At 40.1% G+C, this 19489-nt stretch overlaps 1 long non-coding RNA gene across 1 annotated transcript; it reads left to right on the top strand.

The window, feature by feature from the left end:
• Nucleotides 1-331: 331 nt before the first annotated feature.
• Nucleotides 332-13770, top strand: LOC136828503 (uncharacterized). The gene is made up of 3 exons (XR_010850073.1): nucleotides 332-474; nucleotides 11541-11750; nucleotides 13524-13770. It is a non-coding gene; the product is annotated as an uncharacterized lncRNA (long non-coding RNA).
• The last annotated feature ends 5719 nt before the right edge of the window (nucleotides 13771-19489 follow it).

The raw sequence follows: 19489 nt of genomic DNA, 5'->3' as shown, positions 1-19489 counted from the left end.
ATTTATTTATTTATTTGCCTATTTATTTATATATTTCCTTTCGTCCATAATTTTCAACCTTTTGAACGAAACCTGGTTTAGCACCAATAAGCTGTTTGTATATACTCATTTTTCTTCCTGTAGAATATTTAAATAAACAATCCAGATTAATGCATTGCTGTATAAATAATAATAAAAATCAGAAGATAGTTACAACCCAGAAAAGTGCTAACATTCGTCTTAAACATTGGTGTGGTGCATGCTAGCACAAACAAATATTATTTTATCACAGTTTACGTTTTCACCGTCGGATGGCGCCACCAGTCCCTGTGTTACAATTTTCCCATACGGACTTGCGCGACTGTCCACTCTTTACTTCTCTGTAGTCTGTACTCTTTTATGTGGTCCTGCATTTGTTCCTGGTTGTGGATGGAGAAGAGAGTAGCCGATTGTGTTTTGTATTTTCGGTGTCAGGAGAAAGCGCAGTGGGTCAAGGTTGGTAATTTGAATGATGTTACTAATAGACTATGATAAAGGACCATGTAAAAGGAGTATTTTATTTAGGCATGTCGAATTGATTTCTCGCTAGCCTAGTACAAACATGCCGGCTTTCGTTAGGGGCTTCCCCAGAACAAGAGCCCTTGCGAGCAGGAGGCAGGCGTAAGATTAATTGAACGAAAGGTCACGTCGAATGTTGATAGGGATATGAGTTTCTACGCGAATTGTGGTAGGCATTAACAAAATTTTTTGCAAATTTCAAGTTTAGTAGCTACATGTAAAATATCTTAAAAGTACCAGGTTAGGCTATGTTCTTACATGGTAATAGGGTAGGGCATATTTTACAGTTACAGAGTTGTCTCGCCCTTTTACAATAGGCTTCTTGCTTGGTACCACTTCACCAGATGTAACCAATGGGACCTGCGCACTCATTTATCATATGTACCAGTACATGTGAACATTCAAAGAATAATGGTAAAATTTTAATTTGAAACCTTATTACATTTTGAACTGTCGAACCAAACCCAATATGCAGGTCTTTACCTAGACCTCGACCCCCTACCTTGCCTAACCTAGCGGACTGCATCCTAACTAAACTGGGGATGCTTCACCCTGGTGGGCCCCCAACCTAGCTAAACCTTTGATGCCGGGTCCCCACGTAGCCCTAGGCCAACCACCAAACCTAACCATGGGCCCTGCAACTGACTATTAATAATGTTGCTACCTTTATCCACCATGCCTAACCTAACCTAGGGCACCAGGTCCTTCCTCTAGACACGATATTAGTTTGAAAACATTCAATAAACATACCCTCGTCTGGATCAGGAATGTTATTAAATAGCACTGATATCTTTAGACTGGTCAGGATATTCATAGGTTTTGAGGGCCACTGGGTATCAAAGTGTCGAAGATTAAGTAGTGGTTCATGAAGAAACTTAAGTAAAAAGGTGGAAGGTGTGTGTTGGAATGTGTGAACCTTCCAAGCAGGTACCTTTGAAATAACTGAGAAAATATATCACTATCTTTTCTTTCTCTTCACTTTAAATTGTAGCACTACAATACCATAAGTGCTGTTTTCCTCTATACTTTAAGGGAGAATTGTACATGGGACACTGCAAAGAACTGGGTAAAATACATGTTCCTGAAGGTGAACAAGCATCTCTGTGAGGAGGACGAAATTTGTTGTGGAATTTAGCACAATGCAGGCAAAATAATTCACAGACCAAGAACAACACAAGTAGACCAAAGGGCCCTTGACAAAGGAAAGCTAATTATTTCAAGCAACACTTGGAATTTAGAAAACAACCAATCACATTTCAGCATTTTCCCACTTATTTACAGTTCCGGGTAAAAATTACAGATATTCCAGATAAGTAATCCTTTCTTACCCAGAGTGCACTTGGATGCAAATTCCTATGAAGAGCTTCACTCCCTTGACAGTGTTGTTATAAATGGACGGCTTAGAAAAAATCAAAGGAGGTAGCAACATTCATTGGAATAATTGCAAAAGATATGAGCATGCCTTTTGTACTATGTATGTTAAGGAAATTAAAGATGACGAATATAAAAACTTTAACCTGGAGTATTGGTTTAAAGTAAAATATATAATACCAAAATTATAACGAGTTTCGTTAATTGATAATAGGTAAATTTGTACTTTAAAACTTTGATCACATTCTGGAAATAAAAATATTTTTCTATGCTTTATAGTGCTTTGAACATTTGTGATGTCCAATTAGTAGTTTAAAGAGATACTGGGCCTGTTTTATATACTACAATTATGGGGGCCCTAGTTGGAAAAAAGGGTTTTTGGTTGTAGGAAAACTCAAAATAACTATAGGGAAGGCTATATTTAACTGAATCCAACCAAGATTTGTGGGTCTTTAAAAGTTGCTGGGTCTAGACACCGTAAATTAGACTAGATAATACTGTTGGAACCTAACCTGGCCACACCTAATCTAACCTAGGGCACTGGGCCTTCACCTGGGTGAGAGGCTTTCCCCTTCTGGACTTCATCAGCTAACCTAACTAAGGGCATTATAAGTTTAAATAATAGGGGTGTGGCATAACCAAACATAACTTAAGGCTCCATGTCCTTGCCTGGTTGGTGGGGTTTGCCCCCACTGGACCTCCTCATCTAACCTATGCATTGTAAGTAAAGATAAATGAGAGGGCTGTGATCTAACATAAACTCTGGAACCAGGTCCGTATCTGGCATTTGGGGTGGGTTTGGCTTTGATTCCATCAGACCCTCCTCACTTCACTTAGTTCATGGTGGGAGTGCTGACTTAATATTGTAAAAAGAAAATGGTGCTGCTACTTTTCCTCTAGAAACTTGATAGCAAAAAAGATGCAAAGATATATATTGCCATAAATACTTTGGTGGGTTACCTGGTTCTTAACCCAGTCTTTGACCTTTTTCCAAAGATTTTTAGTATTTTGTGTATGTATGTATATCTGGATGAGAGCGGTCCACAAAATTTCCTGAGTGACTTTGTCTGGTGCTGAGTGACTCTGTCTGGTGCAAGTCAGGGACTTATTGGCAGAACACTTATCGTGTATAACTATGCTGGCAGATTTAATAAGTGGAAACATTGTCTACAGGCCAGTGGTAGTACAAGAGACATTTGTACCTTCTTGGGTTCCCTTTTAATCCCCCCACCCACTTCCAAAGCACTCAGATAACCTTAATATATGTGAATATATGCTTACCAATGTGTAGTTCATCTGTTTTGTTAACATCCAGGACACAGTAGTTCTTGATTAGAAAAAGTGTATTCAGTTGCCACAGAACAACAGCTGCTCTTAAGTTTTTAGGAAATCTCTAGATAATACAATATGGTGGTCTTATCACTTGATTAAATGATTTACAGACAAAACAAATATCCATGCTGAAAGGTGTGAACCTTCAAGGGAAGAATCTTTGTAATCATCTAGAGTATTTTTACACCTGTCTTAGTTTTTGGAACTTTCACCATATGGCAGTCTCAACAATTAGAAAGTTTTGAATGTTACGGAAGAAAGGTAATTGCTTGTCCAGGTAGAGTATAAAAATGAGCACTTAATTTAGTAAACAACCCAAATTATTCAAGGGACATCTGTACTAAAGGAGCCATGACCATGAACTGAAGCCCAAAATCCCACTTGCCAGGTAAAACATGAAACAAAATAACCAGTTAGTTTTCGGCATTGTCGAAGTGCCCACATTTCTGGGTCATGTGCCACCATTTATGGGACATACAGGAAGAACTTAGAAAAAGTCCAAGTTAGCGTTAACATTCACTGGTAAATATCTTGGTAACGATAAATTTGCAATGGATTGTAGTAGGGTTTTAGCATTAGGCAATTAAGGAGACTGAACATAGCAAAGTAACTCCAATATTGAGAATTGGTATTAATGTAAAAAAAAAAAAATATATCACTTGTTCAATCGTAACACTCAGTTAATAAGAATGTCTACATTTTTCCCTGAAGAACTGGATACTGTATTTTAAGGCGGCCTAGTATCAGGTCGGGGCTTGGTATAAAGCCTGGGGGCTGCATATGGGAAGCATGTAAAAACTTCGAAGTTCCTCTTGGCTCAGATAACTTGAAACCATCTGTAGCTAAACTTGCTGTGTTTGTACAGCATGCCTCAAATATTTTTTAATATAAAGTAAATCTGTATTGTTTATATTCTCGTAGGGACAATATGAGAGGTTAAAGATAATTTTTATATAAGTAACTTACCTGAATTTGCCCTTAATCCAACTAGCCCGAACAACTCTCAATTACCAATCCACTAGTGGGGATTTTAACAGCCAGTGTTACCAGCGCTGCAGGTCAAATCTTGTCACTTGAGCTACCATAACAAATGGTTGGCAACACTGACAGGTGTGTGCCGACATGCCCACTTTCGTCAATTGCTTTTCGTGTTGCTGGAAAGTTGTTTCCTTTTGTAGTGCGAGGTTTTAATCCCATTGCCCGACTTCTCTTTGTATTTTGGACTTCTGGTGAAGACTTGGATTGTATTTAATGATTTTTCTCCTGGATTTTCTGGATATCTTTGACGTGGAATGTCTTTTGGATTTGGACTCGCTGGTTCCCGATCTCGTTGGTCATCATGGACTCTTTCATCTTCTACCACCGCACCATCGGCTTTGACATCGACCTCGACTGCCCCTATGTCTGTGGATGCTGGCGCTCATCGCTGCTTCTTCCTGCAAGAGACGGAAGAGTACCTTGAGACATGATAGACATTCTGTCAGGTATGTAGGAAGGTTAAGTGTGATGTGCAGACTCATTGCGATGAATGTTCCCATTGGAAGGCACAAGAGATGGAGGATTACATTTGTCATCGCAAGTCTTTGGCTAGTAAGGGCAGCAAACGTCGGTCACATTCTTCGTTGCCTCAAGTATCTCAAGTTTCTGCTACAGATCAGTTGATGCATTTAGCGAGTTTAGAGGTAGTCAAACAGATAGAGGATAGGATTGCAAGTAGTATGGAAAATTAAATATCTAGTCTTTTCAACATTTCTTAGATTGGGATAGTAGTAGTGTTAGGATGTCTAATACCATCTTCCTTTTCAGCTCCCCTGCCTGTTCTAGAGCCAACCCTAACGGGTGCTGAGGGTGGTGGTAGAACCGCAAGCCTCCGAGTGGGGAAGTTCTGCTGGCCCCCTCGGGCCAGAGCAGGTAGTGAAGGACCCGCAACCCCCTTGTAGTATTGATAAATTTAATGTTGATAATGTTAGTCAGGATCAAGATCTAGGTGTGATAAAGGAGGATAGGTCTGGGTTAGGTAGTGAGGAGAAGGTATTAAGGGTGCAGAGGCATTCTCCTGGACCGGTTCCAGTTTCGAGTTCGAGTGGTTTTTTGTGCTCCGGCAAAAGTTTCACCTTCATCGCTGCTTTTCGGTCTGGCTCAGCCTCAAGTCAGTGTTTCAGTTCTGGTGGTGCAGAATCTTTCTGCTCTAGCCCCTAACTCACTTCCAACTATTTCTGAATCTTCTACTGTAGTTCCCCCTTCTCTGTTTTTTCTACTCCTCCACCTAGTAAGTCAGATTCTGGTGTGTCCTTTCGGCATCTAAAAAGTGGTTTACGTTACCTGCATTTGAATGTGGCGGAATATAAGGCAGTTTTGCTGGGTCTTTCAAACAGGTACAGACCTTTGGTGATAGGTTGGTTTTTTGAATGGTTTCTCTAACATTAGAGAGTATGTAACACAGGAGTATCCAGAATTCATGTCAGATATGTGTCAGGATTATCGAAGGGGGGCAGATTCGTTGTACTTTTTGTCCCTTCGTTTCTAAGGTTTCTTCTGGGTTAACTGTCGCTTCATCTCCTGCTCCCACATTCTCTGTTGCTCCTTTTTCAATCTCCTCTTCGGCCTCTTCTTCTTCTGCTCCGGTCTTTCCTGCAGCTTCCGCATCTTCCGTTTTCCCTCCTTCGACTTTTGGCTTTCCTCTTCTCAGGTAACTTTTTGCTATGCGCCTGCTATTCCACTGTCTTCCGCCTTTCCTTTTTCAGTACAGTATAGTCTTCTCCGGGGAGGAGCTTCTGGACAGGTGAAAACACAGTTTCAGCAGAATTTGGCCTCAGAGGCACTTCATGTTCTATCCCTTTGGGTATTCGCAACCCCTTGCTTCCGCTTCAAGCAGCTGCTCCGATAGTATCAGGTATTTCACAGGGTTTGCCTGTTGCTTCCAGTTCGGATTTGCGCTCTATGGTTTTGGCAGGGCTTGTGGTACCTTCTTTGAGCGGTCTGCAGCTTTCATCGCCTGTATTTTCCGCGGCGGAAACTCCAAGGGTAGCTTCTACCTCATTCATTCTCCCTCCTCCTCCTTCATCTTCTTCCATCCCTCCGCAAGCGGTTTCGTTTGCACATCCTCCCCCAGGGTTTAGCAATATGGGTTCGGCTCCTCTCACTCGTCTTCCCCTTGGTAACAATGGGGAATCAGCTACGGGTTTCTCGGTTCAGCCTTCTCTTCCAGGCGGGTTCAGCTATGTGGATTCAGTTCCAGGTACCCGATTAGGTGTGTGTTTTCAGCATTCTGGTTATGGTGGTCCACTTGTGGACTCTTCATCGTTGTCCAGGCTTTGTTCAGTTCCTCCTCCTTCGTCGGTCTTAAAAAGGTCGGACATTGCGGAACAGTATTCTTATCCGGAGGTGCAGGAGATTCCAGCGGGGGTGGGAACGAGATCAACAGAACTCAGAACTATAGCAGAGAGTGTCCTGAAAGGGTGCAAAGAATGGAAAGTGTCTCTTCTTCCCCAATTCGTATCGGGGAGTCTTAGTGTACTGGCCGATTCGTTAAGTTGCTCCTGTCAGGTATTGGGGGGAGAGTGGACTTGGCTCAGGAAGTAAGATGTCAGGTTCTCCGGAGGTGGCCAGCAACTGTGGACTTATTAGGGACTTGATTAAACCTTCATCTTCCGGTTTATTTCTCACCAGTGGTGGACCCCAGGTCGAGAAGCACTGCGATGTTACAAATTGGAATCACATGCAGGTGAATGCTTTCCTCCATCCGGTCTCATTCATCAGGTAATAAGGAAATTGTGGGAGAGTGTCAAGACGTCTATGACTAATAGCTCCTTGCTGGCCCCAACGTGCTTGGTTCCCGGAGCTCCTAGAGCTCCTTTCGGAAGTTCCAATGTCCCTACCCATGCGAAAGATCGTCTCAGACGACCACATTCTCCCTTTTACCATCCAAACCTTCGCATGCCGAACCTAGTTACTGGGCGACTGTAGAAAGAGTAGTTAGACAGTCTGGACTCCCTAAAGCTGTGGCTAGTCAGCTTTCTTTCAGCTTGAGAACATCAACATGTAAGCCTTACCAGGCTCAGCTGGACAAGATATAGAGGTTGGTGTCATAAGGAAGGTCATTCCATCTGTAGACCTTCCATAGCCAAAATAGCTGATTTTCTTTCATTCCTTCAGAAAGTCAAGGGTCTTTCGTACTCGGCAGTTGCTGACTACCGCTCAGCGCTTAGCAGTACATTTAGTTTCCACCTTCCTGAGATCTCTAGTAGTAAGATAATCGATGATTTATTATGTTCTTTTAAGATTGAACGTCCTGTCTTGCCGACTCGGGGTCCCCTCCGTGGGACTTGTCGGAAGTACTTCAAATTTTTTCTTGCGTTCCCCTGCCTTTGAACCCATTGAAGCTATAACATTAAGACAATTGACTAAGAAGTTTTATTTTCTTATAGCTTTAGCTACAGCTAGAGGGTTGGGCGAACTTCAGGAAGTTTCTAGGTTGGGTTCCTATGTGAGAAATGATACGTATTTGTCTGTCTTCCGGAATTTGTGGCGAAGACGGAGTTGGAGGTTAACCCTCTGCCTTGTTCGTTTAAGGTTCTTTATCTGCAAGTGTTCATTACCGGCGATCCAGCGGAGATGTCTTTATGTCCGGTGCAAGCATTAAAGTCTATTTACCAAAGGTTGAGAAACTCTGTCTGCTTCTGCATGCACTTCTTGTCTCTCTGTGGAATCCTTCCCATCTGCTGTCAAAGAATGCTATTAGTTACTTTCTGAGGGAGGTGATTTCCGAGGCTTCTCAGGCTGCTGCTTCGTCGTCTTCAGCTCTGTATTTCCCGGAGCGCACAGTATTCGGAGTATGCCCACTTCATCTTCCTCTCTAAGGAATTATTCAGTGTCTTCTATTCTGGAGGCAGCTACTTGGAAATCCATCTCAAGTGTTTACTTCCTTTACTTAAGAGACGTTCAGTTCGCCTCATCGGAGGGTTATTTTCTTAGTCTATGTGTAGCAGCGAAGTCTTCTATCTAGGGTGCATTCATTTAGCTGAGGTGGTATTCACTTTGTGCGAAGGTTTGGAGGTTTATTCTCTTAGTCCACGCATAGCGGCAAAGTCTATTATCTAGGGTGCGTTCATTTAGCTAAGGTGGTGTTCACTTAGTGTGGAAGTTCGGAGGTTTATTCTCTTAGTCCACGTGTAGTGGTGAAGTCTATTATCTAGGGTGCGTTCATTTAGCTGAGGTGGTACAGTATTTACTTAGTGCAGAGGTTCTTAGGTTAATCAGGTAGAGGAATTCCTTTTAGTCTTTAGAATTTGTAGGCAACAGTGATAGTATAATAACATAAACTTAGGTTTAGTACATTTTAAGTATCTTAGTCTTTGATAGTTTCCCCTACGAGAGTCTAAGGCGGTGCTCTAGTAGGCTAGCTCTTTCGTCGGTGCTGAGATACTTCCCTGCTTGTCGGTTGTTGGGCCTTATCCGCAACCTAGATGGCAGAGGATCAGTGGCTCGGCACACTGCTTCATTCCCCTCCATACATGAGAGGCTCTGAATAGCCACATGGGAGGTTCACCGAAACAGTATGGACCTGACTGGCGATCAAAGTACTCTCCAGCATGTCTCTTCACCAAAAGCGTCGATTGATATGGTGAGTATGACTAAATGGATATCTTATGCAGAGCAGATTGGTGAGCTACCATTTCTGCGGTTGTCAAAGGGGCATGCAATAGAATTGACCCCCCCTCCTCTAAATATTGTTAATCGGGAGAATTCAGGTGTTCTGGGAGTGTATTGCATTATGAAGTTTTCATAAAAAAACTAATATTGTAATACTTACCTGAACACCTGAATGATTCCCACCCTACTTTCCCCACATCAATTTTGACCTTGAATAAAGCAATTAACGAAAGTGGGTGTGTCGGCACACACCTGTGTCAGCATTGCCAACTGTTTATGTTAGCTCAAGTGACAAGATTTTACCTGCAGCATTGGTAACGCTGGCTGTTAAAATTCCCACTAGTGGAATTGGTATTTGAGAGTTGTTCGGGCTAGTTGGATTAAGGGTGAATTCAGGTGTTCAGGTAAGTATTACAATGTTAGTTTTATTATGAAAACTTCATTTTCATTTTTTAACATACAAAAGAGAGAGTGTTTAACTTAATCCTAGGTCAGCTCATCCAGTGGTCCCTTTTTGGCGAAGGAAAAAGTTGCCTGTGACCAGTTACCAAGCTTCGAGTAATTCAAGCTTAACCCAGAGATACTTCTATATCCCTTTGCATCTAGATATGATCCTGTAAAACGTAATATAGACGTTGTGTTCTCTCTGGATATCTTCCTGTGAGAGTCACGATTTTGAGGCCATGCTTTTGAACAAATTTTGTAGGAAAATGTTCAGATAATTTGAATGAACCATAAATGACCTATGGCAACTCTTAGGGCAACACTCACACCTCAGCATAATGATGGGGAAGAGGAGTCTCCCATGGGATTACACACGGAAAGGTACCACATCTCCCTGTTCCAGTACATCTTGCATATACTTGCCCGCCCTTTGATACACTCGGGGACTGTTGGTGGTTTTAGCGCTTATCCTTTACAATATTATGGTAGCTGTAGTTCTTTGTGATTTTGCCAAATAAAGTAAAAAAATTATATCTATAAAGAACATGTCTAACTCATTACCACACCTCCCCATCTCTGCACATCTTGTATATAGCCCTACTTGCCCATAAATATACTCAGGGATTATTGCTGGTTTTAGATCTGATCTTTTACGAAGTTATGTAATAGTAAATTGCAAAATGAAGTGTACAAAAAATACTAGAAAGAACACATATATACATCAATAAAATTAACTGGTATTTTTAAGATTTTCCTGGAAAAGAGCCCCTACTTAGGGTTGGAAATCTTTACATTCCATTGATTTTCTTTTTAATAGGCCAACCTTGAAGTTTGTCCGGTCCTGAGGTTTTGTCACTGCATATTTAGCCCATAGAGTAGGTTAGGGTGGGGTTTATCTCTTAAATTATTGGTGTGGCGTTTGTTGATTAGGTTAATCTATTGTAGTATTGGAATCATTTTTGTTTCTAGTTGTAGCTTATCTGATAAGGTGGTGCAGTATACAGGTCATGCAACACTGTTATTAGCTGTTTAATGAAAGATGTTTACAGTAGATTATGGAGTTCTATAGTAGATCAAAACAATTGCAGATCATAATGCTATACTGTGCTTCCACTGCATGGTTTACTCTAAAGACAGTACTGTGCTTATTGGCATTTTTGCTAAATATTTTTTAGGGGTCATCTTCTGTAAGGTTTTATTTCAGTAGATTACATTTAGCTCAGCATTACTTATATTTCACATTTACAAAGCTCAAGCCAATGGTAACAATCATTTGCTGTTTTAACAAAGATTAAATTACTATATGCCTAAAATCTTTTGAGAGGTAATATTCTGAGAATAAACTTTAAAAATTCACATAAATTCAGTCATTAGAAGTAGCAGTATAGCCTATCTCAAATTTTTGTTTATCCAAAAACCAAGGCTGAGAAGTAAATGCATTTTCAAAGCTTGAAATTTCCCCTTAACTATAAAGAAAGTTTTATTGAATATCTGTTCCTTCGTCAGCCTTAAATTTTGTCATGAGGAAACCTTCGACAGTGCAGTCAAGTCTGAGATTCTTCCAGTATATACAGGGGCTGTTGAACCTTTAAGAAAGCCAACTTTAAAAGAGAATTCATCTTGCATTATTATGACCATTCCCCCCCTTGCTATCCATAACTACGTAGACAGGCATTACCATGAGTTTCACAGCCTTGTTTACAGAAACTTGTAACATGCACTGACATAATAAAATCTTGTCGATATTTTGTGTATGTGGAATGATTACTTATTAAATTAACCATATTAAAGCTTGTGGACATTACTTAATAAATTAAAGCAGGTAATCAACTTGTCACTGGTTTTGAAATTGAATAGTACTGCAATATCTCAGTTATAGAGACAAATGTTAACTTTGCAATGAATTATTGACCTCGTGGGAGTAATTGGCCCATGTATCAAACTTCAGCAGATGTTGCAAGATAATTTTTGTTTATGCATTAAGTTTAGAAAGCTGATTGTCAGAAGTTATCAATAAGGCTTAATAGAAGTTGTAAATAAGTTTAGATTGTTTCCAAGGCCATACTAGATATACAAGTCAAAATTTCTTGTCTGTTTTGTTTATCTGAAAGTGCAATGGGCAGTAGAGTGCCCATGTCATAGGTATATGCAGTAAAACCCAGTTATTTTTTAAATGTCAAAACTAAATTTTGATCCTCTTTCAGGAGCGGTTTGATCTTCCAAGGAGAAGCTTGAACTTGCAGTTTCCAGAGAACTAGTTATAGTTCTGACGTCAAGTATTGTAAGGAAAGGTTGTTTATAATTCTGCAGTAATTTGTTGTACGAGCAAGCTGGTTAAAATTCTGCTGCCGTATTTTGAGAACAAGAAGCATCCCAAGAAACCAGCTGGGTGCAGCAACTGGGATGTTTTAAAGGTAAGAAAAAGAGAATTGTCACCTGAAAAGTTTAATGGCATTCTGAAAGGAGGTGAATCGGTAGGCTACATCGTATTTCGAGAGAAGAAATGCATTTTTCATTCAATTTTTCATCAAAGAAGACTGGATATTAGAGGAGAGGCTAATGTGACCTGCACAAAGTTACATGTTTCATCAGTTCTCTGTAAGTCTATTAGCAAATTGAAAGATCTCTTGAAGACTAAAAACAAACTTGCTAGATCATTAAAGAGAATTATGACATTTAAAAAAAAAAAACTTTGCTGATGGGGAAACTAATACTACAGCAGGTCGCATTTTTTCGCTCAAAGATCATGTACTTCTGTGCAACGATGAATGTAGTTCTATATTTCAAGTAATCTTTCAACTAGAAAGGCTAAGCATGATTTCTTTTTGTACCAGTCGTAATCTTGTGTGTACTTAAAACATTTTTTAGATTCTCCTGTTTTGTGTAGCGCTAGTTTGAAAATGATAGCTTATTTTTTCTGGCAATAATGCAGAAAGTCTATAGACCTTGTCAAGTCTCTTGTCCATCAGAAATATAGCTCGTGAGCTTGTATCTAATTCAGACATTATTTTAAATTCAGAGGAAGTCATATTAACACTTCGAAATTCCACTCTGTCGTATTAGAAAAAATACAAAATTTCTCATAGTTTTGCGTCAGTGAATTTTGAGGAAGTTGTCTTGACGTGCTTATCATATACAATGGACATAGTGCGCTGAGCATGACATTAAATATCAGGTTTATATCATTTACTATGTTACTATAAATTATTATATAATCGTTAAATGTATTTTTTTCAATGGTGGATGATCTTATAGCATATATGTACGCACGTGCTCTGCATTTCCCTTGTAAATACACACTGTATTTTATATTTTTAATTATTGATTTATTTGTTTGAGTAGAATTTATACATTTTGTGTAATCTGTAAATTACACGATTTTCAACGTAGGATAGGCATCTTTAGAGAGAGAGAGAGAGAGAGAGAGAGAGAGAGAGAGAGAGAGAGAGAGAGAGAGAGCACACACGCGCACGCACACATTAAGAAGTTTGAAAATATCCATTTTAGAAAAATTTAGAATTGAACAGGATTTTTAAAGGATTAGTAGAACATGTTAATCAAAGGATTCTGGTGGGATTGGTTAATCACTGAATTAACATGTGACAAGATTAGTCGGTGGATCGCAGCGGAATAGGTTAATCATCACTAGATAATGATATGCTAGGTCAGTCAGTGGGTTTAAGTTAGGTCAGCCGAGAGAATGGGTTAAGATACAATACATTGTACATTGGGTGATGGTAGGATAGCACATTAGTTAGTTGCAGAAGAATTTAGTCAGTGAATTACGGTAGCATATGGTAGTCATTGATGTTAGTTGTTGAACTGGAGTAGGGCAGGTGTCAGTGAGTTAAGGTAACTATTCAGTGTGTTTTATTTAGTTGATTATTGTATATATATAATTAATCTTTTGATTAAGATCAGGTAGTTAAATCAAAGGACCAAAGGATGTGTTAGTTTATGAATTGAATCTATATTTAAAACGCAAGGTATTAGAGAATACTTAAGTTTAGTTAAAGGTAATAATTTCTGATATGATCAGTTATTCTGTGAACTTTATAATTCCTGTAAATGGCATAAAAATGCCTAGTGTGCCTTTTACTTGTACTATATCTGATCATGTAGGCTACACTTTTTTTTTTTTTTTTTGTAATGTAAAGAAGCCGACTTAATACCTTTCTTTTTTACAGGGTTTACGTAAGCCACGGCTCTGAAGAAAATTACCTGTAGCCTTTGGAAGAAAATGATCTGAAGTCTTTGCCTGAATTGCCGGACACATTCACAAACATCTCACCAGCTTCCTTTCAAACAAAGAACCCTGTGCCACCAAACACTGCAATACCAAAGCCACCCACAGATATCTTGGGGCCACAGCTTGCACTGGAGTATCAGTGGCTAGACAAGGTCATAGTCACCCAGGAAATAGATGATGCAGTGAATCTGACGTGGTCAGCTCATCACGCTTCAATGAAGAGAAGCCCAGAATTTGAAGTAACCATAACTTCATTGCTTCCTCTCCTGCGTGATCAGGCTCATTCTGTTGCTACGATCAAACACGTGATGCAGAAAGTGCAGGATGTCACTGATTTTCTGAACCCTGGCCAGATACCCATAATCACAGCTGATCAGCCAATCTATGCCGTAGCAAAGCAGGTGCAGTGGCAGTGGCCTGATCAGTATGGCGAAGACAAGTATCTGGTAATGTTTGATGGTCTGCACATTGAGATGGCAGCAATGACATCTCTTGGTACTCTTCTTCATGGCAGTGGTTGGACAGGAGCTCTGGTGGAGGCAGGAGTTGCTTCATCTGGAACTGCAGAATCCTTCCTGTCAGCTGCAAGTGTAACCAGGACACGGCAGATGCACCAGGTTACAGCCTCTAGTTTGTACAAACTCCTGAGGACAGCATACACTGACTACTGTGCTGAGAAAGCAAACAACAATGAGCAGGCATTAGAGTTTGAGGAGTGGTGTGACCTTCGAAGACAGCAGAGTCCACAGTTCCACTTCTGGCACATGGTGTTGTCTATGGAACTTGTGATATTCCTACTGATCAGGTCCTTCCGTGAGGCCAATTTTGTCCCCTACTGCCAGGCATTGCATGAGCTGATACCCTACTTCTTTTCCAACAATAATACAAACTATGCTCGTTGGCTGCCTATTCACCTCAGGGACATGCTTACCCTAGAGAGTTCACACCCAGAGTTGCACAAGGAGTTCAAGGCTGGCAACTTTGTTGTGCACAAGACCAGTCGCCAGTTCTCAGCAATGGCTCTTGACCAAGCTCATGAGCAGACCAATGCCTTTATAAAGGCTGATGGCGGAGCCATTGGGCTGACTGAAGATCCGTCAGCACTCAGAAGATGGATGGTGGCTGGCCCAGAGATCATCCGCTTGGTGTCTGCATACGAAACAGAGGTTCAAAGTAAGGAGTCTAATGAGCAGACAACACACCATGAACAAACACCTCATGCGCAGAAGACATTCTTGGAGAGAGTCAGCAAGCTGTCATTGGCTTTGCAACACTTGGGAAGTCCTTTTCAGGAAGAGAGCCAGGATCTGTATTCCATTGACAACAAAGACATTGCCCACCCCAGCTCAGCAGAACTTCTACAGACACACCTTGACAGAGGCCGCACTAAATTTCAGAAGTTTTCAGACTCTTTGGCAAACAATGCAATCTCCTTCTATGAGCCGATAAAGAAGAACAGAACTGACTTCTTCAGGCAAGAAGCTGCTCCTGTAGAACAGTCAAAGCAGAAACTTCTGAAGGAGGATTGCCAGCTTTTCTCAAAGCTATTTATATCCTGTCAGAGCCGTGAATGTGATCTGCAGGAATTCTTCTAGCACGAGAATCAAACATTCCCAGCTTCCCTTAGTGAGGGTGGTAGGCTGTACACATGTCAGAAGTCTCAGCTGACCTCGGTCCTGGAGAGTCATGTTACACTAGAAGACAAAGAACCAAAGACTGATGTCCTCATTGTAGATGGATCAGCTTTGGTCCATGCCTTGCCACCAAAGAAAGGAAAGACCTTTGAGGGCTATGCACTTTGCGACTTCTTGCCTGTGATACAATCCTATAGCAGCAAGTACACATCATCACATCTTGTATTTGATGTATACAATACATCCAGCCTCAAAGCTGAGACCAGGCTCCAACGTGGTCAAGGAGGAAGGCGCAAGGTGACAGACAAGAACACAATTCCATCCAACTGGCGCAATTTCCTAAGACACGATGCCAACAAGACAGAGTTGTTCCAGTTCCTGGCAGACAAAGTTGCCCAGATGTCTGCCACAAATGTTGTCATTGCCACGAAAGGGTCTGCTGTCCTCAGCACTCATGAGGCTAGTCTTCAGGGACTGGAAAAGTGCTCTCATGAGGAAGCTGACACCCGCATCTTTCTCCATGCCAAATATGCCACAGAACATGGAGCCAAGACCATCACGGTTAAAGCAAATGACACAGATGTTCTTGTCGTTGCAGTCAGTGCTTTCTCCACTCTCCACAATCTAGGGCTAGAGAAGCTATGGGTGGCATTTGGCCAAGGCCAGAGCCTGCGCTGGATTGCTGTGCATGACCTGTGCAACTCTCTGGGCCAGGAGAAGGTGAATGGCATGCTCTTCTTCCATGCGTTCACAGGCTGTGATACAGTGTCAGCCTTCCGGAGCAAGGGCAAGAAGACCGCCTGGCAGACATGGAACATCTTTCCAGAGGCCTCCACTGTGTTCTCCAAACTGAGTCACTACCCTCTCAGAGTGGAAGAGAGTGACCTGAAGGTCCTGGAGAGGTTTGTCATACTTATGTATGAAAGATCCAGCACTGCTGGCACTGTGGATGAGGCTAGACTTGATATGTTTGCCAGAAAACAAAGGGCATATGAGGCCATTCCACCAACCAGGGGAGCTCTCCTCCAACACACCAAGCGTGCTGCGTACCAGGCTGGTTGTGTGTGGGGCAGGCCACCCAGTGTCAGCCACAGCCAGAGAACCCTGCTGAGTGGGGATGGCAAAAGTCTGGTGAAGCATGGCAAGTCCTCTGGACAACCAACTCGCCCTTAGCCAAGAGTTGCCAACAGCTTACCAAATGTGGATGCAAAGCAGGCTGTCGGGAAAGGTGCAAGTGCTACAAGCTGGGTCTTCCCTGCACAGCTGTGTGCACTTGCAAATGTGAAGTCTAGATAAATATTGCCCTCTCTTCAGTAGATAATCTAGCTTGAGCATCCAACGTGTCATGCTATGCCTACCTTCTTATCCTCGAATTTTTCAAAGGTGTAGGTTGAGAGACCTATACATAGATTGGTTGCGTTTAGTCCGTATTTTCTCTTCTTTTCTTTTTATGGTTACAGTCTTAGACACAATGTTGTATGTGACCATACCATTACTATTTCAGTTGAAAATAGCATATTAGTTAAACTGTCTGATCACATGAATATACCATTAAATAAAAACAGTTGGTCTCTATGTCTGCTAGCGCTGTGGATAGAAAAAAACTTTTATGGCAACCATTTTGTACGCCATCTTGGTTACAATTCATTTAGTAAGGGTTTTCAATAAAATGTGTGGTATGGAACATTTTTATAACCTAAAAGTCGAGGTTTAAAAAAAAAAACTGGCATATTCCATCCAATAGATGCTCCCAAACCAGTGAATCTCAACATAGATGGCGGCCATTTTGAAAAATAGCCGCCATCTTGGATTTTCAGGTGGCCAGCGCCCTTTTCTAAGAGAGCGTAGTCTTAGGAATGTTTGTGCCAAATTTCATGCTTGTTTCACTATCTGAACGATTTTTACAGCAATCTGCTGCACTAAGTAGGGCAGGTGTCAGTGAGTTAAGGTAACTATTCAGTGTGTTTTATTTAGTTGATTATTATATATATATAATTAATCTTTTGATTAAGATCAGGTAGTTAAATCAAAGGACCAAAGGATGTGTTAGTTTATGAATTGAATCTATATTTAAAACGCAAGGTATTAGAGAATACTTAAGTTTAGTTAAAGGTAATAATTTCTGATATGATCAGTTATTCTGTGAACTTTATAATTCCTGTAAATGGCATAAAAATGCCTAGTGTGCCTTTTACTTGTACTATATCTGATCATGTAGGCTACACTTTTTTTTTTTTTTTGTAATGTAAAGAAGCCAACTTACTACCTTTCTTTTTTACAGGGTTTACGTAAGCCACGGCTCTGAAGAAAATTACCTGTAGCCTTTGGAAGAAAATGATCTGAAGTCTTTTGCTTTTAACACGGAGATATACTGCAGATATTCCCAAGAAATGTTGAATTAGACGCCATGAAGAGAGTTCTAATTGAGTCAAATTGAAGATCTGCCTCAGAAAATCTGTATAATATATACTGTGCCTACTACAGTACTTAGAAAAAATCTTGAATAGAGTTGTTGATTATAAAGCACCAAATTATGCCGTAAATAGTTGTGCTCATGTTATGACACGTTATTTACATATTGTATCAGTGCTTAATGTGAATTGAACCAGTTAAATTATTTTCATTTGAGACATATTACCAATTAGATGCAAATGCTTTTAAATTTCTCAGAAATTTTATTTAGTATTAGCAGTTCTTAATCTTTTTAAATAAAAAGCACAGTACACTGTTAAGCGTAGTAGAGTAACTTTCCCCTTGTACAGTAAGAGTAAATCCTTGAAATCTTAATGGAATGTCTATTTAGTGCATCATTATGGTGAAAAAACGTTAAGACTAACTGCTAATGTTCAGTTAACCCAAATTATTGGTGTTTTTATAACTTTTAATCCAGCCAGCCCTTTTACACTTTGCATTTTTGTTACTCGCTAACTGAATCTCTGCTCACCGGGCCTGTTAGTAGTAAGGTATTGAAGGAAGATTTAAAAGGCGTGACTATATTTACACCGAGTAACCACAGTCGGTTTGCCTGCAGTACATTGAGGGTTCATATTTTGTCTTGAACTGATTTTAAATTTTTAAGGGCTACTATGAAGGTGCAATCATTTTCCTTTGATTAAAATCAAAAGTGTGTTTACCACAAGAACAATTAATATTAGTTGCAATAGTCTTATCTTTTAGTGTCTTTTAACTGATTTTCAATTGAGAAGAGTTTATTATGAAGGTGCAAAATTCCTTAAAAAGTCTTGTCATTGTTATGAACATAAGTAATCACGAAAGTTATTGGTAATATGCCTTACAGTGTTTAGAAGCCTAATCGACTGGCATTTAACTCTTTAAGTCTAAGCTTTATAAGTACTTAATGATAAGAACCAGAATGAATTTTACTTCTTTGATTGTGAGTTACTCATTTTGTTCAGTATAAAAAACTAATTGCATATTTGCATAAACGCAAGCTGTTTAACCAAAAAATTATTAAATGCTGTGTCACTTTTAATATAGTTTTTCGGCGACTTAGTATCGTGAATGAGGTTTAAAGGTACTTCAGGTATTGTTTAGGGTACCTATGTCAAGTGAGGAAATTGGACATATGGAGTGATTAAGCATGAGATGTGCAGAATGAAAGAAAACTGTTGTACTTGGATGATTGCCAGTCCAGTTTCGCATTTTTTTATCAGTTGAGCCATATGTCAGTTTCCTCAAAAAACTAAAATGTCCAAGTAGGATTTATTTTTGTAGAATTATGCACTGTACACCAGAGTACTTTAAACAAGTCACCAAAACGTGCAACTGACTTAAAAATAATAAATATAAATCTAGTTTACCATTACATGTTCATATATCTTTGGAAAACTTGCTTATGTTTCAACCTCCTGCTATACCCTTAGATCTTCATTCCACTAAACATTCATCTAATACTTAGCATTTGTTTATATGTTTCTTACGTAATAACTTTCGGCCTTTCGCTAAATTTGGGTAGATTTCCATTCGTTTTCGTCCTCTATATAAAACTCCTCTAGTTTAGTTCATTGGCCATAACTTGTATATGTATGTTTCATCTGACTAAAGCTTTATGGAACTGCTTTTAGGCAAATTGGTATCACAAAGCAGCTATTGGACAGGAAAATGTTTGCTACCCCTGCAACAACTACCTCTTTTCAGTCCAGTTCACTAATTTGGCAGGGGAAATACAGTCATTTTTGTAATAAACAAAATTGATAAAATTCAAGAACTGGTATTTTAAATATGGAAAGAGGGGCCCCCACAAATATAA

The sequence above is a fragment of the Macrobrachium rosenbergii genome, chromosome 43, assembly GCF_040412425.1.
Source record: "Macrobrachium rosenbergii isolate ZJJX-2024 chromosome 43, ASM4041242v1, whole genome shotgun sequence".
NCBI classification, from domain to species: domain Eukaryota; kingdom Metazoa; phylum Arthropoda; class Malacostraca; order Decapoda; family Palaemonidae; genus Macrobrachium; species Macrobrachium rosenbergii.
The sequence above is the reverse complement of the archived record's forward strand: the minus strand, read 5'-3'. Positions and strand labels throughout refer to the sequence as shown.